Below are 15,613 nucleotides of genomic sequence, written 5' to 3' on the forward strand. Positions count from 1 at the left end.
TTAGGGGACACACATGAAGTCCAAGATACAAATCTGTTACATATGTGTAGGGAGCCTAGGTCCATTCCATGCATGTTCTCTGGTTGTGGTTCAATTTCTGTAAGCCCCTATAGGCCCATGGCAGTTGGTTTTCTTATGTTGTCCTTGACCTTTTAGGCTCTTTCAGTCCTTCCTCTTCCACCGGATTCCCCAAGCTCTCTAATATTTGGCTGTGGATCTCGGCATCTGTTTCTATCAGTTGCTGGGTGACACCTCTGAGGGGACAGTTATGCTAGTTTATTGTCTGCAATTATAACAGAATATCATTAGCAGTGTCAGGGGTGGGCTCTCTCTCATGGCATGGGTCTCAAGTTGTGACAGTATCGGTTATCCATTCCTTCAATTTGTGTTCCTTCTTTATCACTGCATATCTTGTAGGCAGGAAAATTGTGGGTCAAGATTTTATAGCTGGGTTGGTGTCTCGTGCCTACATTTGGAGGACTTGACTTGTTATAGAAGATGGCCATTTCATAGAAGGTTTATTTGTAATACCAGAAACTAGAAACAACATAGATGTCCCTCAACAGGTGAATAAATTTTTTAAAATGTGGCACATTTAATCCACAGACCCAAGGAAGCTAAGTGTTTTAGTCAGGGTTTCTATTCCTACACAAACATCATGACCAGGAAGCAAGTTGGGAAGGAAAGGGTTTATTCAGCTTACACTTCCAAATTGCTGTTCATCACCAAAGGAAGTCAGGCTGGAACCCAAGCAGGCTCAGAAGCAGGAGCTGATACAGAGGCTGTGGAGGGATATTTCTTACTGCCTTGCTTCCTTTGACTTGCTTAGCTTGCTTTCATATAGAACTCAAGACTACCAGCCCAGAGATGGTACCACCCACAAGGGGCCCTCCCACCCTTGATCACTAGTTGAGACAATGCCTTACAGCTGGATTTCATGGAGGCATTTCCTCAACTGAAGATCCTTTATCTGTGATAACTCCAGCTTGTGTCAAGTTGACACAAAAACTAGTCAGTACACTAAGTAACAAGGAGGGGACAAGGAGGACACATGAATCTCATTCAGAAGGGTAAATAATCATTGGAGGTGAATGGAGGGAGGAAATGTGAAGGAGAGAGGATGGGGAGTGGAACAGGAGGGATCAAGTGTAGGGAAGACTGAGGGACAGAACTGGGAGAAAGAACTGAAATCCATGAAAGGGAGAGGAATCTCTGGGTTAAGCCAGAAACCTAGGACAATGGAAAGTCAAAGGAATCTATGGGGGTGATCCTAGCTAAGTCTCCTAGCAACAGGGATATGGAACCTGAAGTGGCCATCTCCTGCCACCATTCTTAAGCTCATAACATTCTTCCTATTGTGTCTTCCATTTTTCCTCTCATCCTATTCCTTTGATATGCTATCTGCTTTGTATTTTTCTTATAAATGTCAAGCCTTTTCAGAAACATCACAGCTCATGGTAATTTATTGCCAGGCCAGCCATGTTTTATTTCACTATATTCACTATATTCATGAGAATATTCACTATATAATTTTTGGAAGTATTTCATGCTTTGTAAACATCCTACAAATGTTATTTTCATTATCTCTTGCTCTGGTATTTTTCTAAGATCTATGCAAAAAAATGGCCTATTATCATCTAATTCAATATTTCCACTCATGAGTGTATGGATTGTTTGTATAACAAATATCATTTTAGCTACACCTTAACTACAATGTGTGCTCAGATCCTAATCCAATTCTCAGTTTCCCCAAATTTTTAAATCAATCAAGTCTAAAGTGAGATACTTGAGTGTCTCTGCTTCCTGCTCTCTTCCATCACTTGTACAGTATGAAATCACATGTCCAGACTACTCTTCTATCTCTGTCATTAATGAATTGATTTCTATTTTTATATGTTTCCTTTGAGGGTTTATTGCTATTTATTGTAGTAGATTTGAGGTATTTAATGAATTTCCTGCCAGGCATAAGTACGCACTTTTGAGTGGTGACTACTTCTTGCTTTCCAGTTATCCAGTTGAAACTGAGTGAAAATGTTTTTTTCTGCTAGTAAAACAAAGTTCCAGCATAGGATGAAGGCAAAGGAATCAACATCGTATCAGTTTAACAGTTCATGGGAGTCTAGTTTCACCTCTGCTCAATCCCAGATTCTCTAGAAGTCAAAGCATGAGAGAAGACTTTAGCACTTCATGAACTCATAATATTAGCAGTAAGGTAGAGCAAAGGCGAGGTAAGGAATCACATTAAAGAATACAAAGTGATCTGTTACCATGTCAACCACTGTTTCACTACCATGATCCCTCTGAAGAAGTCTCAACCAATAAAAACCCCAAGAGCTTTCTCAGAACAGACCTGGGAACTGTCCTTGGAACTGAAGAAGATAAAACTTCTTTTCAAGCCCATACTGCCTCCCAATTCCCTATGAATTAAGTCTACTGAAAAGGAAGTTAACACTATCACATGACTGGGCTGTACCAGGTGACTTCAACTGATGAAAGTAAACACTTTATTTGGTTTCAGGTGACAAGTGAACCTGAGTCTGAGAATAGGGTTACTGCTCATGCTGATTGCACAGAATTAGCAAGGAGGAAAGTCTTTGCAATCTCAAAACCAACAACTCCTTGGCTGTTCCTGATGAAATCAGTGATCCAGGAAGAAGAAAAGCTGAGGCAATCAGAGATAATTAAGACATACTATATAATGTAAGGTACCTTATAGCTAATCATGAACTGTTGTTGATTCTTGTGTTGATGTATACCAGTTTGGTTCAGTATTAGTCCTCAAGTTTCTTAGTACTTTGGAGGCAATGTATTTGCAATAGTTGAATAGCAGGGTTTGTTCTTCAAATAAAAGATTTGGGGGGAGAGACTATAGTGGATGCTGATATTGACTACTCATGGCCATGAGAGTAACTTTGAAATTTTTATGAATACTTTAGAGAAACATAAGGTTGTACTCTTCAGCTGCTTTAACATGTAGCTAATAATTATCAGTATGTCAATTTGTAAAATTATTCTAGCTGGTTTATTCTTAATGAGAGATGAACTCTAATTTAGTAGTTGACATTGTTTAATTCCTTTTCAAATTAAAAAGCATTCATTCTCTGCTGGAATGCTGAGCATTTGACATGTCACAATTTCTGTTTACATTTTCTTTCGAAGGAGTTGGCTGATTTTGATGAAATAAAGAAAGCTAATAAAAGGTATCAAGATAAAGTATCAAATTGTTTTATGTGGCTAGGGAGATGGCTCAGTAGGAAAAAGGCTTGTCACACAAGCCAGCAACCTAAATTCTCCAGGTTTCGACAACTCAGGTAGGCTCAGCACAGTGATACATGTCTCTAATCCCATTGCTTCTATAGGAAGATGAGATGCAGACCAGGAGAATGCACAAACACTTGCAAACCAGATGATATGGCCTTTGTGGTAGCCAATCACAGACATAAAGAGAAAGGGGGGATAAGTAAAGGGAGAGATTGGCTCAAAACATATTAGAAGATGAGAATTTTCGAAGTTGCTTGAAGAGGTGGATGAACAGGTAAAGGCACTTGCTGTAATGCCTCAAGACTTGAGTTTGATTCAAGGACCCGTAGGAGAGCTTACTACTGCTTATTACCGTTTTTATTTCACATAGACACCATGGCATGTGTAGGAGTGCATGCACATACATACACAATTTAAAAGTAAGTACCAGTTTTTCACATTAAAATGCAACCTTTGATCATATGAATTATGATTTGTAATCCACATACTTGATAAACTAAAATATTATCTTATTGAAATAGGTAAAGATAATAAATTGCTTCCATTTTGGGAACATTGGTCTGGAAAAGACATAACCTCTTCTGACCAATATTACATCACCTTGTACAACATAGATAGTTGTACTAATACACTAGGCATAGGAAATATTCCTCTGTGATAGTTTATTAGTACTCAGAAAGTAAATTTTTCAAACCACTCTGGGGTACACATCTGTAATCATTTGAAATATGTGCCTATGAAGAAACTGCAAGTTTCTTTGTTCAATATTGAAGAAAGAGCCATAACCTGGGTACCTGCACTATGTTTCCAAATACACAAAAAACTCTCTTCTGAATTGATGACAGTAAAGGGACCCTAAGAAAGTATATGCCTTTTAAATGAAAATATTTATCAAAATTAACTTTTCCCTGGCCAAACATTTTTAAGCTTGTTTTCATTTAGGTTAGGTGTGGAGAAGAGAAGGGAAAAAGAGAGACAGACAGAAACCATGGCCATGGGAAAAGGAATTGAATAGTAAATTTAAAGGTAATTGAGAAATGTATACTGAATTCATCAGCAAATATTAAAAAAAAATTATTAAACACCCCAAACCCTCAACCTAGAGCATCATTATCGACTTCACACAAAGAAAAGCAGTACATTATATACCTATTATTTAAAGAAAATCACAAAGTTCAAAATGCACTGGTTTTAGTTTTGGTTTTGTTATCTGAAGTAGCTATCCCTAGTTTAACGATCATCAAATAAATACGATATGCACACCAAATTCCTGGATAATTTGCATATGGAAAAACAATTTTATACCAAAGATGTTTACACTTAAGCAATAAAATCTGTACCTCAGCAAAGTTCTGCTGTGCAGAACACAGGATACATCCAGAGGTTATTCTGTATGTTTCTGCTCAGAATCTGACTGTACAATGTGACCTTTAGTGAAGGCTGGCATTATGTACAGATATTTTGATATCTCAATTGTATGAAAACACTCTTTAATCATTTGAAAGCAGTGACCTGTCTCAAGTCATATATGTATAAAACACAAGTCAAATCTTTCAAATCAACAGAGAGGAGGCAGTGGAAGAAGGGGCATTACCCAGTGTTGTACTAGCCTCAGTGAACAACAGTGTCAGAGAGGAGCTATAACGTACCTCATATAACATACCTCATGCTGTAATGAAAACTTTTAATAGAGACGATAAGAATAATGAATAACTTCATTTCTTACATTTAGATTTCTCTTTTAAAATGTGCTTTTAGCTGAACCCTATTCCATACACCTGAATAATTGTAAATTTCTTCACTTGGCCCTATCTGCCTTCCAGCATCAGCTTTTAGAAAATCTACCAGGACACCCCACATGAAAAATGTATACTCCTACAAAGAAACTTTTTCTTTTAACCAAATGACTTGTTTCACTTGTTAGAAAAGAGAAACTAACAGGGTTTTCCTCTTTTTTTTCTTTTTTAATATTTCTGGTAGCAGGACAAGGTTTTCAGTTACTAGACAGCTACACCTTATCTCGCTGCAATTCTCTCAGGCAATGCAAACGCATTTTGTGTCCTTTCACAGTGCAGTTCACTTGGAGACAAAGGCAAGAAGAATTTGTTTCACTTGAGCTGCTCCCTTTTAACATGTACTTTCCAGCTGACTAAAGTTATCTTTTAAATTGTAACAGTCAAAAGGGCACTGGCCAGAGCCGTGAAAGTTGTTGCAGATTTTTTTCTTGTTTTGTGTTGTTTTTAGCCTTTTCCTGTTTAATAAAGGAATAAGGATTTTTTTTGTGTGTAATTTGTTCATTAAGGTAGAATCTGCAGCTTACTCTGTACATTCGTAGTCCTACAAAATTATCTACAATTAACTGTAGTAAAAGATACCTGATTTTACAATATCATGTTCAAAACTACCTCTTATGAAATATGACCACTGGAGAGAAAAGAACTCTTATGTTGCTATTCTAAATAAGAATATCTCATTGGCCTTGCTGTTAAAAGAACAATAGAAGACTAATTAGCTCAGCTATGTATTAGTCCCAGTGAGGGAACCCTAAAGCCCACAGTAATTTTGACACAGATGTATGCCACTTGATACCTTTATTATATGCTAATGATATTTGACCAGGAAACATAATAAAAACTTTTTGAAAAAAAATCAATTAGAACATTTTACTTTTATGAAAAATGCATGCTTTATGTTCACTCTAAATCATCCTAATTTTTTTTGCTAATTTAATTATGCCCTGCGTGTCTCTATTTTATGGATCTACCAGACATGCTTGATATCTTTAATTGACCATTTGTGATGTATAAAACGATATAGAAATGTATATGCCCAGCTAACAAACAAAATGGTTTTGCTTAGTTTTTAAAGGTATATCATATGTTCCCTGTCTTGAAAAGGATTTCATCAAGGATACAAATATATTGAGTAAATTAAGGAAGGAAGGTTTTGTTGTTTGGTGGTGGTGATGGTGGTGGTGGTGGTGGTGGTGGTGTTTTTGGTGATGGTGGTAGTGGTATTGCTGGTGCTGGTATTTGGTTTTAACCCAGATGAGTAATATAGGATAAAGCTTTGGAGTTATCAAGTGTGTATCTGGACCCATGTTTGTTAGGATTGAGGAACAGTTTTCTCTGATTGTTTCCCATTTTTGCTTATTCTGTTAACTAAATATTCTTTTTTTGGTTAGAGTTTATTTATGAGTGAATATTTTATATTACACTGAGCACCCAGCTTTTGTACCATTTATAGAATGTCTTCATTCTTGAAGAAAGGAAGAAAAATGCCAAGTTCTCAGTTGGGAGGAACTAACTACACAGCAGGTATTGTTTTCAGAAATGTTCCCCATGTGACTTGTACAATTATATATGAAGCAAACCTTATGTATGACTAATGGAAAATGGCAACTGATTACAGAGAAGCATTATCCTCAATCCCAGTTTTATCTGGGAACTACCTAAGCAGTTTCATAAAATACCATTGCCAGAGTTCCACACCAAGCAGCTCTCTTATAATTATTTTATGATACAGCCTGGGCACTGTGATGTTTTAAATCTCTCTGTGTAACCCTGATCTTGAGCTAACATGAGAATCTCTCTTCTACAGGATGGTCTCATGAAGCCTTCAATGAAGGAAGGAAATGTCAGAGCAGCCAGCTTACAATTCAAGCTTATGATAATACAGAGGATACCTTAAAGCCAAGTTTATGTGACACACACACTCCTTACAGTTCTGCCTGACACACTGCCATGCAATCAGATGCAAAGAAATATCCTGAAATGGTTTCCTTTGCTCTTGTTTTTATAAGTTAAGCAAACAGATTATATAAAAAAGAAAGACAACAAAATATTAAAAACACTTAGCAAGAGAGCTAAGTTGAAAATCAGTAACAATGCATTATAACATTTAGAAGCATTTGGAAGGAGAGCTACGTGTTCTAACACAGTCTAAAATTCCCCATTTTTGGGAGCATCGTCATCTTAGATCATACAATGTGAGAGCTGGGATGATGACTCAGCCAGTAAAGTACCTGCTACAGAAGCATAGTTCCTGAATTCCTATTGTTCTCTAAACCTCCATCATGTGCCTGCAATACCAGTGATGAGGAGGTGGACACAAGATGATCTTTGACCATGGTACTTCAGACACCTTTTCTGGATAATCAGCTCTCTTATAATTGTTTTATGATACAGCCTGGGCTGCTTTAATAAGAGCCCTTGTCTCAAAAAAATAATGGGGATGCCTTTCAAGGAACTAAACCCATGTTTTTTCTCTGTTCTATACAAGAGCATGTACACACACACACACACACGAATTAATGTAGTTAAGAAATAGGTGCCAACATGTTCATACTTACTGTTGACTTGAGCAATCTGGCAGCATTAAAGATTACTTGATTTCTATTTATCCAAACACCTTAAAATTTATTTAATCATAAATAAAAGGATGAAGCCTTGATGAAGCAGAGACTCAGCTCTGCTCTTCCAGAATATGTGTTAATGCTTGTATATCTGTGACAAGTACCCAAAGAAACACTGTAGACGGAGAAAATTTTTATTCAGGTTCATCAGTTAAGTTCAGTTTCACCCATTACTTTGGGTCTACAGTGAGTCTGAATGTCAAAATGGGCAACATGTGGTACAGCGAATTATCTCAACTGGTAGTGAGTGGAAAACAGAGTCAGAGAGGAATGGGCAGGAATCAAAACTATCCTTCCGGGTTACCTGGGTATGTCTCTCGCATACAACAACCTGAATTATACCTCCATCAAAATGACCCACCTGCTAACATCTTCACCATCTCTCAATAAAAACACCAAGTTCTAAATCCATCCCTGGGTTAATTCATTAACTATTTCAGACTTTTTGTGACACAATCACCTCTCAGTGATCGGGTTCAACAGTTGGAGACAAAACCATTAACAAATAAAAAATACTTCTATAAACTTAGCAGAACACAGACCCATAATTATCGTTCACTCTAAAACTTGGTGCACACACTGAACACCTTGCAGTACAAGAAGGTATTTAATGGTAAGATTCTTAGACCCAAGTTTAACCTACACAGTCTTTCCTACATTTATCTTCTTAATCATTCATATTGTCAGTAAACCTTGAGAACTTTTTAGATCCTTACGTTAGAATTGTTGATGCATCTAAGAATAAAGAAAGAGATTTAAATTCTGATGGTTAAAATGTTGAGAGAGAGAGAGAGAGAGAATTATATAAGGTGCATGAGGAAATGATGAGGGAGAGGAGGAGAATTGAAACATTGTTTAATCTAGATCATACTATTTATTGATTTGTGAAAATGAAATTTTTCTGTACATAATTGTTTTGTCAACTGCAAATGGGAAAGAATTCCTATTTGGCAGCATGGCTATAAGAATTAGACACTTTACCAGGAGAGTGGATTCTAAAATACAGCCACCATCATAACAATTATTGCTAAGAATAAAAATGACCTTCAGTGCATCTCCAAAAGCATACAATGAAAATTCCATCTTAGGAGCAATGTGTGGGTAGCACTTGCTCCCCCATTTGATAACGAACCTAATTTATGAAGTCTCAAACGTCCCGCTAGGAGTGAAGTACTGGAAGAAATGGAGATTGCTGCTTTGGCAGCAAATACACTCACAAAACCTTGCCTCAGTCAGAAATGTAACAAAAAAAATTAAAAAGTACTTCCCAAAAAAGGAGAGAAAGCTAAAGCTAACAGGATTCTTTTCCTTTTTTTCTTTTTCTTTTTTAATCTATTTTAACCTAATTTTTAAAATACTTATATTTCACAGTAGGATTGCTTCAGTTTCAACAGCTCTTTGTATGCAACTGCCAGGCAGGTTAAGAGTTTAGAGCACAGTTATTATGACATGATTTTTTGACACGAGCAATCAGCTATTGTTAGTGAATGAAAATGGAAATGATTGGATTGGTCAAATAAAAGCACTTTAGGCTGGGAATGCAATTGAGAAAAGGCAACAGTCAAAACACTGCCAAGGTGATTCATGAAGCTGGAATGTCATCTGGATTGGGTCAGAAGAAATCTTAGAGTGGTGTCATGGTTTACAGCTCAACTTCAATTTTAGATTCTGGTAATCTACAAGTTAATGGAATGTCTGTAAATGTGGCCACACAAGTGATGGTAAAATGTTTGTGCATTGGAACAGGGAATATAGAAAAAAACCAAATGAAGGTCCTATTTGAAATTCTCTTTTGTCAATGGATAAATAACATTTACATATATTGTCATGCAATAGATTTTATTTTTAAAGCTTTGTGTTTGATACTCTGAGTCTTTTTGTTTTCGTGTGTATGTGTGTGTCTCACAGTTGCTATGAAAGCAAATGTGATATACATGATCGATTTCTTTGGAGATATGGAAAATGTAAGAGCATATAATGTAACCACAACATTTAAAGAAGACAGAAAGTCCATCAACTAATAGTTCTATTCCAAGAATAGGTAGTTTATGAAGAAAAGTTTATAGAAGAGGTTGCCTACAGGATCTAGGATAATCGGAGAACACATGGATGGGTACAGTAGAAGCCAACACTTTTTAACTCTATCATGGTAGAATTATTATTGTTACTTATGACTTTGTAAAGATTAGATTCCAAGATCAACAAACCCATGGCTGTACAACAAGAGAACCAAATAGGTGTTTTCCAAAAGATATATTGTATATAGATCATGGCTTAGAACAATAACAATAGTCAACTTCCTTTGTGCCCCTGTTTCTCAATATTCCATCCTTGCTTCCACAAAATATGGAAATAATTACAAATAGACACTAATAATGAAGGGTTCTATTTCTTTGGAGATCAGAAAATTGGGATATAGAAAAGTTTTAGATTAGCATGTTGGAAGTAAGTTCTTTGTCCTGAGGACAGTATGTCCTCTTAGTGCACAGGAGAGAAAGCCATACCTGCTACAAACAGATTCAAAGCAAAACAGTTCAGAAAGGACTAGTGCAGGTGTTGCTGGTGATGCCAACCAAGTCCCTTGGGAACAGGGGTAAGAAGACACAGCTCAGGCAAGTGGCAAAAGCAGACTCATTTGTTGCAGGAGCAGGGCAAACCTTTATTACCCCCCTCACAGTATCTCATTGGCTCACAAGTAGCTAGATGTGATGCTGTTTCTTTCTCTTTGGCTTATTCTCTGGCCTGATCCAGAGTCAGTGGTCCTCAGCCATGCTAGCAGCTCCAGTTTGGCTCAGGGAGGAGGTATCAGCTGTGCATGTGCCAGTTGGGCTTGTTCATGGTTGTGTCACATTCCATCTGGAACAGTAAGAAATAAAAAGCTCTTTCTAACATCATACTACCACACACTGCCCCTGAGATGAAATATGGATCCCCTTTCTTCCTGTATAAATGTGAAAATTGGAGTTTTTTATTATATCTTTTATAATGCCTAGTTATTTATTTACTTACTTACTTACTTACTTATCTTATATGACTACACTGTATATGTTCACAGACACACCAGAAGAGGGCATTGGAACCCATTGCAGATGGTTGTGAGTCATTATGTGGTTGCTGAGAATTGAGCTCAGGACCTCTGGAAGAGCAGGCAATGATCTTAACCACTGAGACATATCACTAGCCCTTATTATTATATTTTAACAAGGTTTTGGTGAGTTTTAAAGACAAACATGAACTTATTAAGAATAAAATAAAGATAATTTGGGATAGATATTCTACATGGGAATGAATAGCATTGAGGATTGCAACCTAGGATAGGGGCTGAGAGAGGGAGGAAGTTGAGGGTAATGAGGATAGAAAGGTCAGAAGATCCTCAGATTCACAGTGTATTATTCCAGACTGAGTCCTGTGCTTCTACAGCACAGTCATGGGATGAAATTGGTTTGTTTTCTTAATAAGGAACAAGAAATTCTTTCTAATGGCTAAAGCTCAAGTTGATATAGTCTGCTGGGCATGCTGAAAATTTTTCAAAGAATTCAAAGCAAGTTTAAAATTTAGGCTATAAAGCAAGGATTAAAGTGGAAAGTGAAAGATCAAATTCCATCTTAATGTGCTTTTTAAACTGAGGGACTCAGCTTTGTTTACAAAGCTCCACAATGTCCTGACAGAATAGGCAATTTAGTTTGGTATGGTAGAAGAATGTGAATGGACTAGCATTCAAACATTCTACAGTTAAATTGTTCTTAAGAAATGGGAAAATAAAACAGCAAAGCACATGGTTGTGCAAGTTGAACAGGCTGTATTCTGCACAGCCAGCCAAGCCACAGAGCATACAAAGGAAACTCAAGTCACTGTCATACCATACTCTTCCCATCCTGACACAAGGTTATAGACAATCAGACCAGGTACCCACTTCTTATTTGTTCAAAGGCACAGAGCAAATTCCTGATCAAGTTTCAACAACCTTTACTGTAATTTACTGTGGGAGGATTTAGTTGTTCTAGACAAAGCTTTCATTAAAACAGTAACATCAATTATAAATTTTTGTTGCCCAGACTTCACCATGCCGTTTTGTTAGTTACAACATCTTAGGAATGAAACAGTGTGATTCATTAGATTCTATCCAAGGTGAAAAAGCTTGATTCTGCTACTGAGAGGTATCACGATCTAGCCCATCAAAAGAGGTAAACACAAGTCCTAAGGCAGTGGAAGAAGGAGTGAAGATGAAGCTCCACGGCATGGTACTTGCTTAGAATGGGGAGGGTCCTGTATTCAATATTCAGCAATATAAAAAGAGAGGCACTGAGGAACAGAAAGAGAGATGGAGAGAAGAGGAAGCAAAGTTAAGAAGTATGGGGATTGGGAGAGAAGACAAAGTCATACCAGAGAGTGGCAGGGGAGAGACTGAAGAGGGAGGGAAGAGAAGAAGGAAAATATGAGAGAATGAGTGAGAAAAAAGAGATGGTGACAGACAGGGACCATGAGAGAAATGAAGTTTAAAGTCTTACCTAAGATTGTTTCCTCTGACAGTGGAAGGAGTAATATTTAAGCAGGCTGGACAGAACTTTAAGAGCAGAAAACGCCAAGCAGTGCACATACTCGAGAGGCGAGGGGTCAGTAGAAAGCTGAAGCTCTAGGGGCTTTTAGGGATACTAGAGACATTTCAAGAAGAATGAAGAAAGACAATAAACAGTGATCCAGACAGATATGAAAGAGATCCAGGAGACGTCGTGCAATCCAGTCCTACCTGCTCCAGCTACTTTAAACATAGAATCAACTGAACAGGAGACCAGTGAAAAGCTTGGCAACAGTCAAAGGCTTCTCAATATAAAGAATTAAAAATCAAACCTAGGCAAGGTGTTTCTGGCACACCTCACTCACATTGTCACCTGGATTCTGACGTACAACACATGAACTTCCCACTGGGCATGCTACTACACACTGCAACACACAAATAAAACGCCCCAGCTCAGATTCCCGACCAGGGCATGTTATAAGTGCTGTATTTATGTTCTATGTAAAATGTTTCCTGTGTTTATAGAAACATAATCTATGAATATAAATAGTTAAAGAAATCATGAATTTGGAAGGGAATGAGGATACATAGGAGGAATTGAAGGAAGGAGGAAGAGGTATAAAGAATGAAAGAAAAACAGTACTAGTGTATGAATTTCAAAACAATCCAACTTAATTAAAGAACTAATGCACAAATTGCTTAAGATAAGGGGGTAAGTAGCTGCATTAGGAATTGCAGACCTCTCATATATGCTGTTATTCTCTCTACAAACAGATGTAGTTGAACAGAATAATTTAAGAAGCATTTTGTTTTAATGAAGTTGGAAAAAAAATTGAGCTAGAGCGATGGCTCAGTGGTTAAGAGAACTAACTGCTTTTCAGAAGGTCCTGAGTTCAAATCCCAGCATCCACATGGTTGCTCACAACCATCTGTAATGAGATTGGATGCCCTCTTCTGTTGTGTCTGAAAACTTACATATAATAAATCTTTAAAACAAATTGACAAGTTTTCGAATGTCTCTTAATATCACTTAAGTGATGAGAGGCAACTCAACGAAAAGTAAATAACTATAAAAATTTTATAGAGTTAAAAGAAATTATTAGACCCAATGTATTTACATGTACTTAGCATCTCTGTGTGCTTGCACACATCATCTGTATGCCTGTATCAGCTGAACACTTGTAGTCAGAAGACATCTCTCAGGATTTGGTTTTCTCCCCCTACCATGTATGCCCATGGGATGTAACTCAGATTATCATGCTTAGAAACAAAGCATGCTGTCTTTGCCTGCTTTCTCCCAAGTTATATTTATATTTTAATAATGTCCCTCTTGCTTGCTCTAGGGTGGTTAGTAAGATTCTCTTCATATCTGTCTCAAACATTGTAGTAATTGAGTCAAATAGTTTAGTGAGCTTGGTGATTAACTTTCTTTTTTCCTGATTGGCAGATTCTCTAGATGTCTGTGGAATTAAATCAGAGACCTGTACTTGAAAGTAACACATCACCTCCAAAGATTTCTCCCAGAGTGTGAAAAGTTAAAATTGTACTAGCTGAGGGAGCTGCCTGAATAAGTGTTTGTACACTCAAGAGGCCCTGAGAATGGGTGGTCCAGACTCCCCTGGAAAGATCTGACAGTAGAATTACAGGCCAATTTAGGGTTCAGTAGAAAGTACATCATTTACAATTTAAATTTAAATGTAACCTAAATTTCATATCTGCTGCTGTATTTAGAAAAAGTACCAAATTAATGGTCTGTATTCACTCAAACAGACAAAAAAAATTAAGTACTATCTAGTTTTCCTTTGTTAATTGAATAATATAAAAATCTTCACTTGTTTAAGGAAGTCAAGCAAAGCTCATAGCTGCTTCTATGATAGTGAAATAGGCTTTCCTCCACCGTCTGCATCATTCACTTTCATTTTCTTAGGATACGGAGATATGCTAAGGAGCATGGGCTGGACTTGAAATAATTCTCCTTTTCCTCCCGCAAGCAATTTTGTGGGGCTGAAGTAATGGCTCAGTGGTTAAGAGAACTTTGCAGAGGACCTGAACTCAATACCCAGCACCTACTTCTGGTGCCCCATAACCATCTATAACTCCAGGTCTAGGGGATATAAGACCCTCTGGACTCTCTGGATGCTGGTACTCATGTACATACAGCCTCAGGCAGACACACATCATCATCACCACCACTACCACCACCACCACCATCATCATTATCTGCAAAGATTTACACTATTTTAGCATATTGTTTTGATTGTGTTATAATCTTGAACTTCTAGTAACAGTGAATAGCTTTTATGGCTAGTTTGATATTTACTTTGAAAATAAATTTATTTTATAAGTAAAAGGAAATAATAGGATCATCACTTACTATATAGAATCAGTTTCTGAAAGGTTTATTGTGTAAAAGTAAAATCGCAGCTGAGGAGATGAGGATGGCTCAGTGAGTAAGAGCACTTGCACGTGCAGCATGAGGACATGAGTTCAAATCCACAGAACCCATATGAAAAGACACAAGCATAACTGGCCACTTGAACCTATCAACCCAGTGCATACATTTGGTAGGGTAGAGAGACAGGGATTGCTGTAACATACTGAGCACCAGCTAGCTTCAGACACAATAAGGACCATGTCTCAATGAAATAATGAAGAGAATGATAAGGGAGAATACCATGTTTGACCTCAATGACCATGGGAGTATATTACCACATATACTTAAGCACATAACAACACATACACCAGACACTGAAGTAAAATCTGTGAGAGTCCATCCTTACAAATACAATGCAAAACTCGTGTTTTGAGTGAAGATCAAAGAGGCCTTCCATCCGGTAAACAGCTCCTGGTATGGGAGAATGGGCCATCAGCTTAATGGAAGTTGTCTGTTTCATCATTCAGGGTGACCCTCTACCAATGGATGTTTTCAACTTTATTAAAAAAATTCCTAATTCCTGTTTTTTTTACTTTTCAAATGTCACATCTTTTGCGGTGCTTTCTTATTAATGCTATTGTTTTAAAATGAGGCCCAGAGACTCCTGATCTCAGCAAATATCTTGGTGAATACACTTTTGCTTTGGGGCAACTACAGCTTAATATTCATAAGCCTTGGGATTGCAGAGACAGAAAGTGCAAAGAATCATTTCGGTTCCCAAGCTTTAGGTACTGGGGCTAAATAGCTGATGTGAACAACTTATCAAGGGATTGGCAACATTATTAAAGTATCATGTAAAAGCCAAGATTGCTCCAAGTTTCAAAAATTCAAGGAAAGGAAAATTCTAGTGCGAGCTGTGGTTTCAATAAAATATGGCTAAGAAGAAAATACCTAGTATCAGGAGATCTCGGTGGGGTAGCTTTGAGCAAAACAATAAAACAGAGACAAATCCATAAGATGAAAAGCTACTACAGTTATAATGGGTGAT

The sequence above is a fragment of the Mus caroli genome, unplaced genomic scaffold, assembly GCF_978045245.1.
Source record: "Mus caroli unplaced genomic scaffold, Mus_caroli_1 scaffold_7, whole genome shotgun sequence".
NCBI lineage: Eukaryota > Metazoa > Chordata > Mammalia > Rodentia > Muridae > Mus > Mus caroli.